Genomic DNA, 21,506 nt, shown 5'->3' with positions numbered 1-21,506 from the left:
CAGCTTTGTAGGCAGGCATCCTCCTCACCTCCTCACGACAGCGCTGGCAGGTAGGGTCCATCTTTATCATCACTGTACCAAAGCATGTTGAGGTTTTAGTGCCTTACCCACAGTCCCACAGTCAGTAAGAGGTGGAGGGGGATTTGAGCCCAGGTGCAGCTGGTGGTAAGACCTGTGCTCCCAACCACTTCCTGCCCAGTGGAATGAACTGAGTGACGGAAATGAAGGAGGGGGAGGCATTTGATCTGTCTGGGTAGATGGGGGCTCCATTCATCTTGGGACCTTAGGGCTGGGTGCTGAGCGCAGGTGGGCACCCAGCTCTCTTGGGGCCAGTTATTGCCAAGGGACTTACTGAGCACCTGTTAGGAGCCAGACCCTTTGCTGGGCACTGTGGGGAGGGATGTGCGATTCAGATTTCGTCACTGTCTTTAAAAGTTTTCATTTTTTGATGGGCAAGGCGTTTGTCCACTGTCTATTAAGAGACCATTTATTGGGGTCTTATAACATGATTACTGCTAACCGAAGCTCAGGTTTTATTTATGGCCATTTTACAGATGGGACAGCCAAGGGGAGGGAGGCAAAGGCTGAGTGGGCCCCCGCCCAGCCACCCGCATTTCCCCAGTTCCCCAGGACCAGCAGTGCATATGCGGAGTTTGTGTTTTCGCCTCCTTTTAATGGTACACAACCTCCTAAAGGGACTTGTTGTTCATGAATATTGGCTGGGTGCCCAAGCGCTATACGAGATTTGTTCAAACCCAGGCTCTGGCAAATTTGATTTTTACTGAAAATTACCCATTTTTTAACATTTAAAATGTTATCGAGCCATGTGGCCATTGCCGTCTTGGGCAGAAAACATCTTGGATGAATTTGCATCTTTAATTCTTGGCATTTTTATTTTGCTTCAGTTCCCAAAGAGCATTTTTTTTTCTTCTTTAAAAAAAAAAAAAATTGAAGAAGGAAGGCAGCCTGCAAGAGGGTCAGGGTGCCAAGAGAACACAATAATGGTAGTAATGTGTGTTCCCTCACTGCTAATTGCACCAAATTTTACCATGTGCTCCAGAAGCAGAGCCTGCCTGCCGTTCTCCAAACCCAGTCTCTCCTGCAGCCACTTACTAACAGTGGTGAGATAATCGCGCTGTAAGGGCCGGTTCCTCTTGCGGGGGCGCTGCCTGCCATGGAGGCCCGGGCTTGCCTGGTAAGTGCTGTTGGGGCTGGGGGCGGCAGCTCGGGACCACATTGTTGAACAGCACACTGTGCTTTCTAGTCACCTGTGCCTAGTGCCGGGCTCCAAGGCCGACCCGGGACTCTCGCGGGGCTGGTGGAGTAGGACCAAAGGGTGTCAGAGCTGAACAGGACTTAAGAGCCCAGTGGGCCATGTGACAGATGAGGAAACTGAGGCTGAGAGCAGAGGGAATGAAGGCTCTTTATTTATTACTCACTGGTAGTTTCTTAAGCACCTATAATGTGCCGAGTAGCAGAGGAGAGGATGGACATGGCTGTATCCTAATCCTGGGGCAGGTCGGCCAGGTACGCAGAACACTTGAATGCAGGGTGACAAGTGCCAGGAGAGTGGACATGTGGGTGCCATGTGAGCTCAAAGCCCACCCTGGCACCGCTCCCCCTTGACCACAAACCCTCACACAGCCCCAAAAGCAAGTGTTTGATCACCATTATACAGACGAGGGAGCCCAGGCGTGCAAGTGGGTATAACGCTCGGTTTATAGACAAGAAATCTGAAGCCCGGAGTGGTGGGGTGGCCTATGCTTGAACCCCCATCGCTGGGAATACAGCCTGGCCTGCAAGGAACTGAGGGTCTGGTGAGGGGAACAGAGACAACATACAATTCATAAGGAAGATGATTTCAGATTGGATCAGTGAGCAGGGGAAAATTCAGCCATACCACATGAAAGACAGTGACCCAATGAAGTGTGGAAGCTGCTGGAAAGGCCTAGAAATGAGCCTTGTGAATGTTAGAGATATAAAGGCCCTGGCGTGCAGCCAGGGTGGATGTGGACTAAACCTGGTTGGGATGCACCTTCTGCTAGCTGTGTGGCTGTGGGCCAGTTACTCAACCTCTCTGGGCTCCCGTTTCCATGTCTACATAATGGACTAGCAATAGAATCCAGCACTCAAGACCGCCGTGCAGATTAAAGGAATTATATATGCACAAGAACATATTATACATACATACATATCACACTTAGCCAAGGGCCCCAGTGCGCATCGGGTGGAGTCATTTTTACCTCTGCTGGAGCCAGCGCACTAATCCCAGGCTCTGCGTCAAACCTTGTCTCCCTCCAGCGACTCTGACTTGTGGAGCCATTCAGCCTGCTTCGCGAAGTGAGGAAGCCACATTTGAATTTGTTAAAAAAAACAAAAAACAAAAAACAACAAAAGCCCCAAACCAAACAAACACGGCGAGACACGGACGCTGTTTCCTTCAGCCAGCGCCTTCCACAATATGGTGCGGTGGGCTGGGAAAGCTTGGCCACAGATGGCATGCTTGGTACCAGCCCTGTTTTCTAAATACCCCGTTCCTCAGTGTAAATGATAATGCTCAGACACATGGTGCCGCTGGCTCCCGGGAGGCTCCGGCAACACGCTTTTCTTGGCCTGGCGCCCCGGGTCCGGCTTCCTCCCTCCAGATGGCAGCCATCAGAATCCTTCAAGATCTGGGATGCGGATGCTGGCACTCAGGTTAGAGACAGGGGGTCCTGCGGACCCTCACGAGGCCACCACTTACAGCTTGCTCTCCCACCTGTGGCCTCCTGGCACAACCCATAAGATGGGGGCGCACGCGGGAGCACCTGCGGGGAAACCTCGAAATGACGTCACCGAGGGGGTGGAACTCGAACCCAGCTCTTATGCAACTCCATTCTTGAAGCTTGTCTCCCTTCCAAGAAAAGTGTGCGTTCTTGGAGGAGTCCACGGAGCACCCCTTTAAAAGGCAACAAAGGGAGGGTGGGGGAGAGGCAGGGGTGCTCATCTCCCACGCAAAGGAAGAAATCTCTGCTTTTGTACTTTCAGTCCTGCAGGCAGCCCCCGCAGAGTGGAAGGAAAGTGAGCTTGGCATCCCCACGCCCTGGACTTTGAAATTCCGCCTTCACTCTGTGCTATGACTTCACATCACTGGGCTTCTCCAAAGCCCACTTTTTTTTTTTTTTTTTTTTAAATCTGCAAAATGAAAATAATGTACCGAGGGCAGGGTTTGGGGGAGCAGGCAAGAAAAGAACATGTTACCTGCAGGGAATTTAAACAAGTATGAAGTCAACTCAAACTCAGGAACAAGTTGCCCTTTTATTATCACTTTGCACTGACAATTCCAAACAGAATCCTCCCTGAAATACTCTTCCATTGGTCTAGGGTTTTAAACAGTTGGTGCATTTCATGGTGAGTCTGAATATCTCCTTCAGCATCGAGTGTACACGTGCTTATCACTTATCCTTCAATATCTATTGTATTCCGTGTAGAAGTTATACTGTTCGCCCCTAACATGCGATGCGTGGACTCAACTTTCATCATTTGGAGCGTGAATCCCCAACAGTTTGGAACCACTCAAGCTTACACAGGGCACCCCGTGGTACTATATATCCCCATATTTAAACAGTAGATTTGGAATCTAGCACCAACATCACAGTGATTGGAAAGACAGACGTGGAGCTTGAGTTATTGGGATTAAATGAGGTAACGCATGGGGAGTACTCTCCCCAGGGCAGCACTTGCCACTTGGCTGTTGCTCAGTCAATCGGAGTTACTTTCATCTGGAATATGGGCCCTTCAGCTGTAAAAATGAACTTAAGAACCTCTTATAGGGTTTTTAGTTCAAGCCCGAGCTTTCCTACCTGTTGGCATATCACAAAACTCCATAAGGTCTCGTTTCCTTTTCTGAAAAATGGGGATCATAGTATCTGCTCCAATGGGAAGCAATTAGCTCATCTTCACAAAGGGCCTGCTTAGGCTATGGTTTACCTCTACTTGGGGTCTGATCTGGTCCCACGCAGCAGCTGACCTTGGCCTCTGGTCCCCTTTCCTGGCCTTTGTCTTTCACCTAATCTTGGCTCCCAAGATCAGCTTTTCTGGGGACCTAGAGTTTCCTGTAGTAATTCGGAGTCTTGCTTGCAGGAAATAGAAACCTGCTTGGCTAATCTAAGCAAATGGAGTTTGGTGGAAGAATGTCACCATTCTTCGTGTGTTGGGAGATGGAGGAGCTCCTGAAATGGATGGGAAGCCTCGGGACCAGACTGGAAATGGGCAGAAAACAAGAGCACTTTAAGAAACGAAGTAGAGGAAGCAGGAAGGACAGAAAGTCTCCCAACTGAGGCAGCCTGGCCGGCCTCCTCCCCACCCCCTCCCCACATCACTCTGATGTGATGATTCAAGATTCAGAGCCTGGAAGGCAGGCCCTGACTGGGTGAGTTTCAGCTACATTGCCATCCCCTGCTTTACCAGGCAGGGCAGGGAGAGTCAGAATCTGCTCCTGAGGCTTCCAAAGTGGGGCGTTTGTTCTGGAATCACTACCACAGGACACACACCAAGGAAGAGGTAGTTTCCCCCAAAGAAATCTGACATGCACTCAGAGAGGGAGACTAGATACGGGCAACCGATGAAATGTGAGTCCCCCACCCTCATCCTTCGCTCATTGTCCTTTCTGTTCTTTGGCCGGGGTCTTAGCCAGGTCTAGCCAAGAGGTTCTCACAATACTTGATGGATTTGAAAAACTGGACTTCCAGGTCTGGATCTGGGATGGATATTGCTTCTGTCTGAATAACAGAGAGACTGGCCTTTAGTTGCTTCTGGTGAAGAAGGGAGTGGAGGTGAAGAAAGAAAACTTGTATTTAATAAACTCCTAGTATTTGCAACAAATTGTACTGTACATTCACATTTTAAAAATCTTTTTCTAATGATAACTAGAATCCTGGAGATAGATGTCATTACTCCCAATTTGCAGATGGAAAACTGAGGTTCAGAGGACTCAGGTGGAATTCCTCGTTGTTTCCTTTAGCGTTCTTGAATGTAACCATCAGAAACTGACCAGAGTTAAATGAAGCCAAATGGAAGGAAATGGGGGTAGGGACTGATAGAATTGAAGGTAGGCAAACGAAATCAGATTTGGACAAGACGGGAATCAGGAATTCTCTGGCGGTACAAGTAGCAGAAAACTGTAGGGAAAATTGGTTCTAGATTTCCCCCAAATCTATGTTATTGTAGTCAAGATTTACATTTTGGGAGGGAGAGTCTGGTTTACATTGAGTGATTTTCCTGAACGTGTAGTCTGGGCAGTCTCATACATCCCTGCATTTAGAAGAGTCCTGCGGTTGGTTTAACTCCCTGCTGTTGCCATATTGAGATTCATAATAATTTTTGAACAAGATGCTTTACAAATTACATAGCCAATCCTTCTTTGGTCAGGAGAGTGCAAGATGCTTTGATTGACAGTCCTAATAAGATCGCATACAGTGGTGATTCGGTAAGTTCCTAAAGCATTATTGGGGGATGTTGTCGTATGAAGGGGGAAGTAAATGCCAGGCATGCAGGCAAAAACAATAGATGTTCACTTCACTCCATCTCTCGTCAGCCCAACATCCCCACACACCCTTTCCCTTTCCCCCATATATAAAATTTGACCTTGCACCAACTCCACCCAAATTTCTTTGACCAGAAGTTGTCATAGGACTCCAACTTAACTGCAAAAGAGGCTGAAAAATGAAGTGCTCAGGATGCAAAAATGAGATTAAAGAGTGTCTGTGGCTTGGCCACAGTCTATTTGCCTATAATCATAAGCCATCCCAAATTATATACTATGTATATTGTATATTGCAGAATGATTATCAGTGGGTGAGAAAGGAATGGAAGTTGAGATGAGGAATGAAAGGAAATAAAATAGAATAAAGTAAAATAAAATAATAAAATAAGAGCCTCGTTAAACACATGATAGCAGCCTGCTTTCAAATGAGGATTTCTGTTGACATAGCTCTCTGCATCAGAGATAAAAAATAAATTAAAAACACTTATTGAAATTAAAAACAAAATCTCTCAGTAGATGAATAAGTGATCAACCAGACACAGCTGGAAAAAAAGAACAAATGAATTAGAAGACTGGACTGATTAAGTCTTCCAGAATTGAGATAATAGAATTAGATAAAAACTATTAAAGGCATAGAAAATATAAAAGAGGGCTTAAGAAAATTCGAAGACAGAATGAAGCATTTCAGCATATGACTAATGGAATGGAAATATATAGCAAGTACGAAAGAAATAGCAATTATGAGAAAAATAAAGACACATGGAATATAGAATGAGAAGCTTCAACATAAATTTAATAGGATGAAAATTATTGAAATAGAAACTATGAAAGAGAACTTAAGAGTCATAGAAGATAGAAAATGAAGCTCCATCATATGTCAAGAGACAGAGACTGCAGTGAAAGACAGCAAGGTGGTATTTAAAACAAAAATAGCTGAACATTTTTCAGAGGTGCAGAAAACCCCATTAAGCTTCACACTTAGAGACTTTATAGTGAAACTGCAGAATATCAAGGAGAGAAAATCCTAAAGTCCACCAGAGAATAAAACATAGATTACCTTCAACAGAACTCCAATCAGATTATTAGCCAAATTCTCATGAACGACACCACATGCCAGAAAGAAATAGAATAATGTCTTTGAAGTTGAGAGAAAATAATTGTGAACATATAATTCTATACCCAACCAAGCTATAATCTAACAGTGAGGATGACAGAGATACTTTTAGATAAACCAGAATATAAGATAGTAACTCCCTAATATAATTATCAAATGAATTACTTAAACAAGGAAAAACGTTCCAGAAGGAAGGGTGGGATACAAAATAAACAATATTAAAATTTAAGGATAAACACTAGAATGATAGAATGTATAACTTCTAAACCAGTAGTGGAAAGTAAAGGACATATAAAAAGTTTGGTCAATCCAACAAAAGAAATGGGAGAAGAAAAACAAGAAGCAAAAAGAAAGGAAGAAGGTAGAAATAAGTCCATATATATTACTAACCACAATAAATATAAATAAGTTAAGGTGACAATGAAAAGACAGAGACTCCAGATTAGATTAAAATATACAAGTATATGATGATTATAATAGACATACTTAAAAAAATTCAGAGCATGTTTGAAAATTAAGGTATATAGAGAAGATATGCTAGATATTTACTAACCAAAAGGAAGCTGGTGTAGTGTTCTTAATAACAGACAAAATAGAATTTAATATGAATAGCATTACAAGTAATATTTAAAGACGGCTATTCATTTTGATAAAAAGAATAATCCACCGAGATGACATAGCAATAATTAATTTGTGTGAACCTAACTTATAAAGCCTCAGAATATAAAGAGCAGCAACTGACAAAACAACAGGGAGTAATTGCTAAGATTTGTGACAATGACAGAGGTTTAATACCCATCTCCCAGAAAAGGAATCATCAGGCAAATAAAGAATAAATAAATATATAGAGAAACAAGCTGATCTCTATCAAGCAGAAAGTAGATAGAAATTTACTCTTCAGAGAACATACGTTATTTTCAAGCACACATTGAATATTTAGCAAAAATGATAATGTATTAATCATTAAGGAAGTCACAACACATTTCAAATAATAGGTATGATATAAAACACATCCTCTGACCAAAATGAGATAAAATCAAATATCAACAATAAAAAGAGAATTATTTCCCACACACTTGAAAGCATTAAATATAAAAATATAACTGAATAATCCATGAGTTAAGGAGAAAATCATAAGGAGAATGATAAAATATGTAGAACTGAATTATAATGAAATCATATATAACCGCTTGAGAGATGCAGATCAATTTGTATTTAGAGGAAAATTAATAGTCTCACGTGCATTTATTAGAAAATAAAAGAGACTGAAAATAAATGAGTTAAGTGTGCAATTCAGGAAGCTACAAAAAGAATGTCTCCCCTTGCCCCTCCAATAGTCTCCTGTGAAGACACGAGATGTAGAAACAGTCAAGGCAATTGGATTCGTCATCTGATTAGGTTTATCTAAATCCATTGTGCTCTCCAAATTCTTCAGCGTTTTGCATTGATTGAAACTGTAGAATTGAATATGGGTGTGATTAGGATTATCACCTCTACATCTATCAAATATTTGATGATTGCAATTCTCCCAGGGATATGGTATTTATTTTTATCTTTTTATTTTGACATAATTCAAACTTACAGAAAAATTGCAAGATAGTATAGAGAACTACTCCCTGAACCATTTGATGATAGGTTGCTAACATTATGTCCCACCACTGCTGAAGATTTTGGTGTGCATTTCCTAAAGAAGAAAGGATATTCTTGTAGATAACCACAATATAACTATTAACGTCAGAAAACTATTTTTGACACATTACTACCATCCATCCATAGACCTCATTCAATTTTGCCAATTGTCCCAATAATGTCCTATATAGCAAAAGGATCCATAGTCATGTGTTGTATTTAATTGTCATCTCTCTTTAATTTTCCTAAGACTGGAATTGGAACAGTTTCTCAGTGTTTCCTTGATTTTCATGACCTTGACATTTCAGAAGATTATAGACCCATTATCTTGTATAATGTCTACCATTTTGGATCTCTCTGATGTTTCCTAATGATTAGATTCAGGATATGTTTTTTTTTTGTCAGGAATGGCACAGAAGTGATGTTCTGTTTATCTGTTTTCATACTGTATGAATCTATTTGGGCTGCCCTAACAAAATGCCATAGACTGGGTGACTTAAACAAAAGACATTCCTTTCTCACAGTTCTGGAATCTGGAAGTCCAAGATCAAGGTTCTGGCCAGTTTGGTTTCTTGGCTTGCGGATAGCTGCCTCCTTACTGTGTCCTCACAAGGTAAAGAGAGAGCGCTGGTGTCTCTTCTTTTTCTTATAGAGACTCCAACCCTATCAAATTAAAGTCTTACCCTCATGACCTCATTTAACATTTATCACCTTCTTAAAGGCCCTAGTTCCAAATACAAGGGTTAGGGTTTCAACATATGAATTTTGGGGGAACACAAACATTTAATCCACATCATCCAGCTTCAACATTTCTTCCCTAACCTATTGCAACAGCTTCTTACCTGGCTTTTCTGCCTCCATCTTCCACCCAGCAGTCCGTAGCACATACTATCAGGAGGCATATGATTGTGATGAATCCCGTAACTGACTGTAAACTTTTATCACCAGTGGTGTCTGTCAAGTTTCTCTACTGTAAAGCTCCTCTTTCTTCTTTTGTAATTAATAAGTATTTTAGGGGGAAGTACTTGGAAACTATGTAAATATCCTACTCCTCATCAAATATTTATTATACGTTTTATCATCTACTGATGTTTCTTGGCTGAATTAATTATTACTATGATGGCTGCCAAATGGTAATTTTATAATTCTATCATTCCTTGTACATTTATTAGTTGGCATGCTACTTTAAGGAGAAAGCTTTCCTTTACCCCCATTTATTTATTTTTTATTCACAACAGAGTACACACATGGATTCTATTTTATTCAGTGGATGTAATCTATTAGTATTATTATTAACATTTGTATTGGTTCTCAAATTGTCCTTTATTTGCCCTTTCCACAAAGGAATAATTGGTACTGGACTAGGGCTTCCACCACAAGTAACTAGAACACCAGACCAAACATATAAAACAATCTTTTCAGACACTTGACAATAGGCAGAGCAGGACTGTGACCATTGGAAGAAGTGAAACAAGCAATATGAGCCCTATAGTTACCCTGGCTTTTTTTCTGGAGGAATTTTATGACCTTAATGCAAGAAAGGGGAACTCAAGCTGAGCACAGCAGAGCTGATGAGGCAAGGCAACAAAAACCAGACTGAGATGGTTTGAACTTGTGGAACAGAGTTCCAGAAGAAAGGTAGCCACATCGTGAATGATATCCAGAAATCTTTGGGAATCTCATGAGTCTTTGATTGAATGCTGATCTATATATGTATCTCTATGAAGCTGGACAAAGAAAACCATGGGAGAAAAAACAATTACTGTAGAGTCGAAAACCAAAAAATTACCAGAAATCACACAGAGTTGTAAGTCATTCAAATCCTAACTAACCAGAGTGGAGGGACCTTGTCCAATACTGGGGAATTCAGTAGAGAGCCCCAGAAAGGCTATGCCTTAAGAGGAGGGCTACATGAACCATAGCATAAAATCAACTATATACTCACTGCAACAAGGCTTTCTAACAAGCTCCAAAAAGGTAATGCTGATGTGCAAGTAAATTAACTGCTTACCAAAACAAAACTCAACACTCTTTGATGAAAGAAAACAAAATCTAGCCATTCTAACCACAATGTCCAGTATCCAGTAAAAAATTACTAGACGTGATAAGGCAGGAACAATGTGGCCCATAACCTGGAGAAACAGGTCAATAGAGAGATTCAAAATGACAGAGGTAATGGAATTACCAGGGAAGAACTATATAAGAGCTCTTAGAAATGTGTTCAAGAGTTTAACGTAAACATGAATATAATGAGAAGAGAAATAGAAACTATACAAAAGAAGCAAATGGATCTTCTAGAGCTAAAAAGTAGAATCTATGAATTAAAAAAACCCAGTGGTCCTTCCGATCATGGCACTGGGATCCATAGCTGTGGGCACCAGGCAGGCTGTATTGTTAGGTAGACACATACAAACACATGCTCGCGTCTATAATTCTATCTGGCTCTACATGTTGAAAACCATGAGGTCAAGCCAACACTTCGTCTTCTAATCCAACCTGTTTCACGTCAGACCTTCACTCTTGTGGCTTCTCTTTGAGAGCCCTGAATCTGATAACTTAATTAGCTGTTTCACCTCTATGTGTCATTGGCTATGAGGTTCTCACTCTAAATATAAATCAACGTCCTGTTGGCCAGATGGCCACCTCAATGAACCCTACATTTTTTTGAGGTTCTTTTACCTGAAGATTCACTGTCTGCTACTCATTTCTACGTGGGTGATGGTTCTTTGCTTTCAGATCACATCTCAAATTCTGACTAACTTGAGCACAAAGAGCATTTATTCAAAGGCCCAGTGGCTCACAGAATATACAGGAAAGTTGAGGAATCCAAACTGGGAACAATAAGGAACTAGAGAAATTCTAGGAATCTAAGAGGCAGAACCAAGTAGCGTTCTCCTCAGTGTACCCCGCATGGGATGGCCCAGCGGCCACTGCCCTCCATCTTATGTCCCTCCTCTCCACAGGCACGTGCCCAGGTGAGAGTCTGACGGCCTACCTGGGGTCATGTACCCGTTTCTTTGCTGGAGGAGGTCAGCAAGGAAACTGACTGGCTACCCCACCAAGACTGTGCCAAAGAAGTGGGGCGTGGCTGACAAGATAGGAAGGAGGAGTGGGTGCGTGGTGGGCAAAATAACAGACTCCCACGACACCAACCCTTCCACTTGCTGTACCCAGTGCCTGGGATGCCCTTTGAATTGCTAGCTTAGTGTCAGCTTTAAGGTTTTATCTCAGATTTCACTTCCTCAGAAGGGACTCCCTCGATTACCCTACCTGAAGTCGGCCTTCTTCAGGTTCCTTCTTTCACAGCGCTCTGTGTATTTCCTCAGAAATAGTGATCACGTCCACCTGCCTTGCTGCTTTCCCGCTGCCTGAGAGAAAGCAGTCGCAGGAACTCCGTCTGTCTGGTTCATCTATGTACTCCTAGAACCCAGAACCATGCTGCATAGAGCAGATACCTGTTGAGTAAGCGCACGGGTACGTGCCAGGGTCACGTCGCTGGTGCATGACGAAACTGCGCTTCTTACCTAGGTGGGTCTGCTCCCAGGTCCATGCTTTTCTACCTGCATCCTGGTTCCTGTCTACTGAGAGGACAAAGAACAAACCACAAGAACACGACAGACCAAATTCTATCTCCCAAGGAAATACGCGTTAATAATTTGAAAGCCTGTGACATAACTGACTGTAGCTGAAAGGGTTAAACCAAAACTGGCAGAGGAAGCCAGTTAAACTCGTTTGTTTTTTTTCTCCCCCTTTTTTCAGGTGGCCTAAGTTTGCAGTCTGCAGAGTTATGTGCAGAGCTGGAGGGGAGAGCTGTGAACAGAAACCAGAGAAGCTTGCTGACAAAAGCCTGAAATCCTGGTATCTCTTTTGTTTCCACCCAAGTCTGTGGCCACTGACATCCCTCTTTTGCACCACGGGTGGATAATAAGCCCCCTTCTCAGGAATCGAAATGCTCTTCTACATTTTAATGTGACCTTAGCGAGCACTTTGCAGAAATCACAGGCGCATCTGACTACACTTGAGGTTGAATTGAGCTAATGGTATTCACCTCATCTTTAGACGCAAAATTGGAAGATAAAGAGACCTTGATGTGAAAAGAGGGGGGTGAACAGCGTGGGGGGGCTGGATGGGGGGTGCGAGGGGGAAGGAGATTAGAGATACTGCTTAAAAATCTCATGATTGCCATTGATAAGGAAATGTCTCCTCTTGCTAAATCCCCCATGGGCTCCAGAGATGTCCTTATGCTTCTATTTTTAATGATAGAATCTTTTTATTCTCAGACCAGGGAAATTTGAATGTTGCTGCATATGTGGTCAGGAGATACATTGACCTTTAGTAAATCTTTTTTTAAAAAAATCAGATGGAACCATTATTGCAATATTCCAGACCCGTAAGAAGAAAGAGAGAGGAGCATATGCGGGGAAGAGGGAGAGAGAGAGAGAGAGAGAGAGAGCTTTCTTCCTCTGTAATCAGATGTGGATTAAATTTATTAAGATGCTGTGTCTCCTTTTAAATGACTTGCAGCCGTCTTTCTGAATTATAAAGAGCCGGTTGGAGACATGGCACCTTTCTGATTTTGTCTTAGGATCACAGAGGAACGTCTTCTAAAATGGGAGGGCACTTGGTTCGTTTCCATGCTCTTCGGCTAAGATGCAGTTCTCATATAGGCACTCAGTGCATTCAGGGCCCTGAGGTGGTGTGAGGAGGAATGAGAGGGAGGGGGCACAGGGTGTGATCAGGACAGAAGCTGGGAAGGAGCCCCTGCAGCTCAAATAAAACTCACGTCCCCCCAAGACAGGTTCATTTCCAGTTTTGACGTGCCTGCCGTCTGTCAAACACCGGGTGGATGCTTCTTCCTGCCACCCGGGCGCGCTGCCTCCAGGATGGAGGGGCCCGTTGGGCAATCCATCACGGAGCACACCTGGTCTGCCCAAAGGAGACAGCAGGTAGGGAGGGGCGGGCTGAGTTGGCGGAGGGGGGTGCGGATGGCAGGGTGCAGGGGTGAGGGGGGGCCCAGCTGACTCGGGAGGATCTCAGACAGGACCTCAGGCCTGCGGCGTATCCATCTAAGGGTGTACATAATTTATCAACACGGAAAGGGTGACAGATTGGGAAGGTCTGGCCTTTTGACTTTTCAGCTTCTGTCTGTATTTATAGAATTGGACGCTTGGGCCTTCAGGCCACAGCATTCTGACTTTAAAATTGGGCATGCTGACTCAGATACAGGTGGTGAATGGAATTAGTATTATGATTAAAAAAATTTTTTTTTTTAAGATGTGAGGATGTTGTCTGCTCTCACTCGTGCAAACATTAAGTTGCTTTGGGGAAACAGATCTTTTTCAGAGCAATGGCCCTTTATGTGTCTTCATAAAGCTCATACCTGTAAAAGGGAAATTCTGAAGTCGGTTTCCAGTTCTGAAGTCTGTTTGGAATGTTCAGGCGGCAACCCAGGGCCACTGGGTGTAATGGTAGCAGAAGTCCGAGTACAAGGCCCCTTAGAGCCAGGATGTGGGACCAAAGTCCACCCAGCCTGGCACCACTGTTCCGTTAGCTGAGATACATGTACAAAGATCTACAGTGCTAATTTCCCTTTAGCTCGGACTTCGTTGATTCATAAGGCCCTTTCAGGCTAAGAGATGCTTTTGCCTGAAACATCTGGGTATTTAAGGTGTCTGTTGAATGAATGGATAAATGAATGAATGCATGAGTGAATAACTCAGTGGAGGCTAAGGGGAGTAAAAGTCACGCTGGGGGCGGGCATCGCAATCAATGTCGAAAATGAAGGGATGTGTAACTTTTTTGAATGAGCAAATACAGGTGAGCGAGTGAATTTTAGACTGAGGGGGCCGTGAGCTGGCCGGAGTAGGTGGTTCATAAACCAGGTTTTAAGGGATTGAGTGAGTGCCAGCCGAGCGTCCCCAGGCCATGAAGCCTTGGGGACAGTGTTGAATGGATGGATGGATGGTCTCCTTTCCCCATAACAATCCCGGGGTGGGGTGCGGTGGGTGATTGTCATTGACCCCTTCCTACTGGGGAGGGGATCCAGTCTCAGAGGCCCAGTTGCTGCAGAGCTCCTGTGTGGTGGAGGTGGAGCCAAACACTGAGCAAGGTCTGTCTGACTCCAAATTGCGTGATTGGTCCTGTGTTCCGGGAGGTTCTGCTGTCCCCTTCGGAGCCCTTGTCCTCAGGGCTTGGCCCTGGTGGAAGGATGGGCTGGCTCTCTGCCTCATCAGCACACCTGTAGAGCTCACCGCCCGGCTCGCTGCTGAGAATCTTCTAGATAAACGAGAGGTCCCACCCCTGCCCTCCAGGGCCTGAGAGCTTTCTTTCCATTGCGTGCGGAAGCCCAAGGGGAACTGGCACTGCTCCCCAACCTTGTCCTGACCAGTCCTCAGAAATGCAATCCTGGACACGCCGAGGCTGGGGAGGGGCACTTGGTCAACAGCTTGGACTGGGGCCACCTCACCTAACGAACACTTCAGGTTTGGATGCTCCTGCCAGGGGCCGCTGAGACTCTGGCTTGGCGCCGCCTGACCTGGCCTGGCCACTTCGCTGAGCTGGGGTGGGTGGGGTGCAGGGTGGGGCTGTGCTCAGCTGTGTCATCCGCGGGGGCTGACTTCTCCTACTGCAGGAATGTGCTGACAGTTTTGATTTTAGCGTCCCCCAAACCTTTATCGGCAATTCACAACTTACATATATTCCAAGACTCAGAGAAGAATGACCAATCCTTCGTGCACCATGGCTATTCTAAGTGGACTTCCTCTGGTTGCCTTGGGGAAGAAGAGGACAGTGGGGGCCATAGTGTGTGAGCTTGGGTTTCCGAACCAACCCACCCATGTTGAGCTGTGTGACCTTGGGTGACTGACTGCCCCTCTCTGAGCTTTAGTTTCCTCTCTGATGAGGGCACCAAGGCGACTATGCTGCAGGATCCCCTGAGGAGTAGAGATCCTTGCGCAAATGGCTGGGCATGTAGTAAAGATGTGTGGCTATTATGAATGGCAGAATTCTGTGTTTAATAATGAAAACGCAGGAAGAGAGAGGAGGAGGGGAAGCAGGAGAAGGAGGAGGAAGAGAAAAAAATAATAATAGTTAGCATTTCTTGAATTCTTACTGTGCACCAGCCTAAGCTCTAAGCCCTTTAACAACTCTTGTAAAATCCTGAAGTTACTACAATTGGCCCCACTTTCCAGTTAAAAGAATGGTCCTAGTGAGATGAGGTGATTTGCTTGAGGTCACACAGCCAATCAGCGGTGCTGCTGGATTTCCAGTGGCTCCCCTGAGTCTGCATGTCACCAGGTGGTGTGTCCATCACAGAGGGGACACCTTACCTAGGACCTGACCCGAGTGCCACTGGACCCAGTGGGTGGAATCAGAGCTGGAACACACTGGGTGTGGCATCTTAGGAGCCCATGGAAGTGCCACCGCTTGCACATTGCTGGGGGCCTTAACGACTTGTGTGGGTGGGTGCCAGTGCCCAGTGCCAGCAGCCAAGAGGTCTTACTGTGCCCTCAGAGAGATTTGACTACCAAATACATGCATGCTGGGAAAACTGCTTCAAACATAGGCCCCAGTGAAAGAAGGCTCTCTCGATATTTTGCCATAAATATTTGGAGCGGAAATCGCCTTTGAAGATAAAGAGTTGGACTAGAAGCAAAGCCTGCCCTGTCTATGTCGCCTGTGATGGGGTTAGAGGGGGATGGGGATGGTGATGAATGGATTCGGGGGGATGTGGTGAAGCCCTGCCAACCTTGGTCTTCAGCGAATGGGGCAACGGGCTGGATCTAATAGTTCCACGGGATGGAAATGACTCTCCTGGGAGAAGCTTGGACTCTGGGGGAATGCGCAGGGCTCCTGAGGTTCGCATTCACTAGCTGTGACTTGGACGTGTCACTTCACCTCTCTGAACCTTCTTTTTTCTCACCTGTAAGGTGGGAGACACCATAAAGCCCTTCCCGCCCCCCCTTGTAGGTCAGGTTTAACGAAGCGAACGCAGGCAGTATTGGATGGCTCCCATGGGGGACTCCAGGTCTCCTTGGAGCTGTGACCTCCTTGGCGAAGGACCTTTGGTGTTCCCCTTGCTGTGCGCCTCGTGGCACCTGCTGGCCGGCGGCAGGCGCCTGTGCAGGCTGGTGTGGTGGAGGATGCCTGCATGTGGGCTCCAATGGACCAGCGTCCCGATCATGGCACTGGGCCAATTAATAGCTGCGGGCACCAGGCAAGCTCCGCTGCAACCCCTACCTTAGTGTCTACATCCCAAACCAAACAGCAGTGACAAAAAAACGGGTAGTTACACCTTTCTCAGTACGCCAGGGAGTAAGTGTTTGTCGAATGTGAGAATAAATAAGTCAGCAAAGTGCAGTGGGTGACAAAAGGTCAAAAGGTGGTGCTCAGCTATTCCACGAGTAGCGCCAGACGTCCCGGTCCTGTGTGTCACTTGCAACATCTTCCTCCATTCCCACAGAGCCATCTGCGAGGACACTAAACATGGTACCCATTTTACCGATGTCAAAACTGAGGCGGCAGGAACGTCAGTGGCCAAGGCCGCTCACATCTACAGGAAGAATTGAGAAAAATTCAGCCAGACGTAGCCAAAGTTAAGAAGCAGGAAGGCCACATTTCCCACAATACATCCCTAGAACTTGAGGCCCACAAAGCTCATGGGTAAAAACACTCCAGGCCAAACTGAGACTGAGAAACACTCTGTAGGGGCAGCCTCTCTGAGACTCTCCCAAAGGCTCCCAGGGGCACTGCGGTGCAGGGTCGCAGGGGGTGACCAGAACTGAGAAGGCTCCTGGGTGCACTTCCAAAACAGTCCCTGCTCTCTCCCCCTTAGGTAAGGGGAGTGGTCTTGGCCGAGACGGAGCTAGCCTTGTGGGGTGGGGGCAGGAGGGAGGTCTTTCTGACAATGAGAACTCCCACTCTAGCACACCCTGAGCTGGGCAGGACTGACAGCCCTCCATATGGCAGGACAGACAGTCCCCCTTCTGGGCCTGCAGCTCCCAGTCTACAGGGGAGAAGGGGCAGTGGGAGAGGAGCCAGCCAGCCTGCTGGTCGACCTTCCCCCTCTCACTCTGTTTTCAGAGCTGGGCCTTCAGGGGCCTCCAAATTCCTGCAGCTTCACTCATGGCCTCTCTCACTCCAAGCATCTGTGCCGAGCGGCGAGGGGCCCGACAGCAGTGGTTTTGCTCCTGATTTGCTGTCCCCTTCTCCTCCCATCTGCATCCCCATCCTGGATGCCAAGTCAAACAGACAGAGCAAGGCTTCTGCCCCCCCGGGACCCCTGCCAGCCACAGCCTCAGCGAGGCTCACTCTGGGTCCCTAAGAATAAAGTGTGGCTCCCTCAGGCACAGGCTCCTCCTAGGGGCACCCGTGAGAGAGAAGCAGACGTACTGAACACCTACTGTGCTTCAGGCACATACACAAGTGTTGACTCATTCTATTCAAGGATTTTAGTCACAGGGAAACGATGAGGGTGCTGAGGTTCAGGGAGACAAAGTGACCCCGGCAAGGTCACCCCATGTGGGTGATGGGGTTGGAACGAAGGCTGCCTGTCTGCCAAGCCCGTGCCCTTCCAGCAATGAAGCGGGGCTTCCCCAACCCCCCACTTCACTCTGCAGGTAGGAACACGGTTCTGAGGACGGCCCTGGAGCTGAGGTCCTTCCATTGCTCACAGCTGTCCATTTGTCCTTGACAGGCAAGCAGTGGCTCCACTGCCCTCTAAGTTAGATACACGTCCCCAAAGCAGGAAGGTGTTCCAGAGGCTCCCACCTCACAGCCGTGCCCAGAATGTCCCAACAGCTGGTCGCTTCCATTCCCAATGGGCCAATCAATCAATAACTTTTCAAAAGCCTAGAAGTGTTTCCCCCTCTGTCGCCACTGTTGAATTATCCCTGAAGATTTTTTTTTTCTTTCTCACTTGTTCTCAAGACATCCCAGGGGCTAATTATTATGGTAGTATATCCATCACATAATGTTTACCATTTTAGCCCCTCCTATGAACACAATTTAGTAACATTAATGCATTCACACTGCTGCAGACCCATCACCACTATCCTATACCCAACACTTCATCACCCCCAAAAGAAACTTGGTCCCCATGAACAGTAACTTCTCATTCTCCTCCCACAGTCCCAGATCTAATTCTTATTCAAAAAATGGTTTCTTCCCTCTTTGGGAGTATTTTTAAAAAAACACCACAGGACACATCCAGCCAGACTGAGCCCTGGAAGCTGCCTAGATTATTCTGATCTTTGGAACCTAATTAGGGAAAAGGGAAAACTACCGAACAAGGATTCCAAAAGCAAGGAACCTGGGCGGCTCGCAGTTACCTTCCTCCTGGGGGTGGGGCCCGCCCCAGGTGATGGAAACCTGGACAGAGGTTTGTTTTTGAAATGTCTGGGCTGGGCTTGGCCTCCTGGCTCTCCTGGACGTGGCTGGGCTGCCTCTCCCTTCCCCACGCAGACCATGAATTATTTTCTTTCGCTCTCTGTTCCAGCTGCTTCTTAGGTCCAACAACCAGTTCCCTCTCCCGCGAGCTGGGCTCGGATGTGCAGTGGTGGGAGGCCGCAGGGGGGGTGGGTGTGTTGGTTTTGATCATAGGCTGCAGTTTGGCCAAAAATAAAGAGGAAGGAAAAAAAACACCGATCTCTGGCCTCAGATATCAACACGGGGGAATGAAAGTCCTTGGGAGGTTGGACTCAGACCTGGCTTTGAGCTTATAAACTTTCCAGTTGTGTCACCTCAGACAGGAGCTTCAAACCTTTGCAACTCAGTTTCTAATTTGGTAAGAGAAGAAAACTTGAGAATCTCATTCTACACTTCTTTATGCTGTGGCAGGAACATGATGTCATGGTCTTTTGAATGTCTCTGTGCTCTTTGTCCACCTAAAAACTCCTATTGATCCTGCAAATCCCAGCTCACATAGCCCCTCCTCTGTGAGGCCAGCCCAGAGGACCCCAGAAGTTAATCAAGCCCATTTTTGCTCTATTTTAGTACCTCATACAGTTTTCGGTATTACTCACGTTTTTCTATAGATTATATTTTTTACTTCTCTGCCAGGCTGAACTCCACGAGGGTGGGGACTTGACTGAATCATTCTATGTCTAGGACACGAAATGTGCTGATAAACGTGAGGTCCTCTTTGCAGTCTGGTGACCCCAAAGTTTACAGCCCCTCTGCTGCGGTGCATGGGATGTCATACTTGTGTTATGGGGCTGGGACCACGGACCTGAGAGAGAGTCACTTCCAGGTGTGCTGGATGCCTCAGAGGCATTCAGAATCTCCCTCTTTGGGGGACCTTGGCCAGAAGGCCCAGGGTCCTCACTGGTTTCTGAGAGCAGGAGGAACGCTGTGGCCTGTCCTCTCCCAGAATTTGGGGAGGCTGCCAGGGCCACCCGAGCAGGGCGGAGCTGTTTAGCCTCAGAGGCTGGCTCCCCGAGGTCAGGTCCTGCCACTTTCTCACTCCTCTGTAGTACCTGGCTTGGCCCAACCTCTTGGATCTGTTTGTAAAAAATAATTATTTGCTTAAAACATGTGAAGTGTTCCTGTAATTTTAATCGGTTTAGTTTAAATTTTAAACGACAGATCTTCAACCACTAATCACTGTGAAACTGAAGTGATTTTCACCAAATGTGAAGTGTTTTAGGGTTGGAAACGATTATGCGTAGTTCAGAGTGGAAGGAAGGGAGAGAGAGAGACAGAGAGAGAGAGGAGGGAAGTGGAGGGGAGGAGAGGAGAGAAGAGAAGATACAGAAAAGGTCAGAGAAAAAGAGAGAGAACAGCTCAGGATCAAGCTGGAAAAACATTCTCACAGGCTGAGCCACTCAGGGCAAAATTCAGCCCTTTAGAAGGTCTAAGCTGAGAAGAAGTAATGATCCCAGAGCCCTGTGTGATTCAAATGCACTTTTTTTTTCATATTGACACAGACGTTACATTTGAGATTTTAAATACCTTCTTGTTAGGTTTTCTGATTTCAAAATTCTGTGAGCCTTGTGAAGTTGGACTTTGTGTCTCTGGGGCCCTTGGCACATGCCTGGTCTGTCCCTGGGGTCACCCAGCAATGGGCACAGAGCAGCTTGAACAGTTGGACAGAAGCGTGAGCTGATGGGTGAAGATTCAGAAATTTGAGATTGGTTTGCAAGGCCCCAGAGCTGAGGTTCTCCTGGAGGGCTGTGGCTCCAGCAAGACACCAGGGCAGGGTGTGTGTGTGTGTGTGTGTGTGTGTGTGTGTGTGTGTGTTGGGGAGTGGGTAGCTGGAAACACCTGGTTGCAGCTGGCGTGGCCGGGCGTGGCTGGGAAACATGAGATCCCTTACATGGCTGCAGGGCACCGTGGAACCCGGAAGCTCCCGCTACAGAGGCCCCAAACTGGGGCTGGGGGTCAGGCAGCTGGGGTGCACGGGCCGTCCACAGCTGCTGCCCAGTCTCCCCTGCCATTTCTTCTTTCTCTTTGCATAGCAGCAGAGAAAGAGCAAGAGAGATGAGACTTAAGTTTCACAGGCCTGACTTCCAAATTCACTTCTGATACTTTCCTCCAAGTATCATTTTGGGCTGGTTACTTCAACTTTCTGAGTGTTGTTTCGCTCCTTTGTCACTGGGAAATAAGCACTTTCTTTCTGCTGTCTTGGCTTCTGGAGGAGGGTTCCAGCCTCACCCTGGACCTGGAATTGGCCTCTGGGCCTCAAATTGGCCCTGTGCTTGCTTCCGCAGTCAGGACCGTGTAACCGGGGTATTCCATGTCACAACGCCCATCCTGCCCCGGTCAGACTGAGCTCCTCCATGGCAGACTCGGGTCCAGTTGATGTCTGTGTCCCCAGCATCTGTCCAGCGCCAGGAACTGAGCACGGCTCAGACTGGAGGCTTCCGGAAGGGTGCAGTGGGTGCAGAAGAAAGACCCAGGCTGGGGGTCTTTGATTCCAGGCTCTGCCATTTACAGTCTGGGCCTTAATTTCATCTACTGTAAAAATGGAATCAGCCTCACATGACCCCCAAAATAAGTTTCAGGTGGATTATGACCTACACGGGAATAGAGAAACCTTAACACAGTTAGAAGAAAAGAGAATATCTTAATTTGGGGTACAAAAGAACTTTTTAAAAAAAAATCCTAAAAGAAAAACCACAAGAAAATATCGATACACTTGACCAACTTAAAATCTTCTGCTCAAAGAAAGGTACCCTAAAAGAAGTGAAAAGATAGGCTACAAACTGGGAGAAGATATTAATACTTGCAATACATATAATA

The 21,506-nt window shown here is 46.2% G+C and overlaps 1 long non-coding RNA gene across 1 annotated transcript in view; it reads left to right on the top strand.

Annotated features, from left to right (window-relative positions):
- The window catches only part of LOC148758714 (uncharacterized), a 29,779-nt gene extending 17,429 nt beyond the window's left edge, over positions 1 to 12,350 (top strand). Inside the window, exon 3 of the long non-coding RNA XR_016020576.1 lies at positions 12,027 to 12,350. This is a non-coding gene — a long non-coding RNA (uncharacterized LOC148758714). The remainder of the gene's footprint in view (positions 1 to 12,026) is intronic.
- The last annotated feature ends 9,156 nt before the right edge of the window (positions 12,351 to 21,506 follow it).

Source organism: Rhinolophus sinicus, chromosome 3, assembly GCF_057876585.1.
Source record: "Rhinolophus sinicus isolate RSI-liver-muscle chromosome 3, RSI-T2T, whole genome shotgun sequence".
Classification (NCBI taxonomy): domain Eukaryota; kingdom Metazoa; phylum Chordata; class Mammalia; order Chiroptera; family Rhinolophidae; genus Rhinolophus; species Rhinolophus sinicus.
This window is presented reverse-complemented; position numbering and strand designations above follow the sequence as displayed.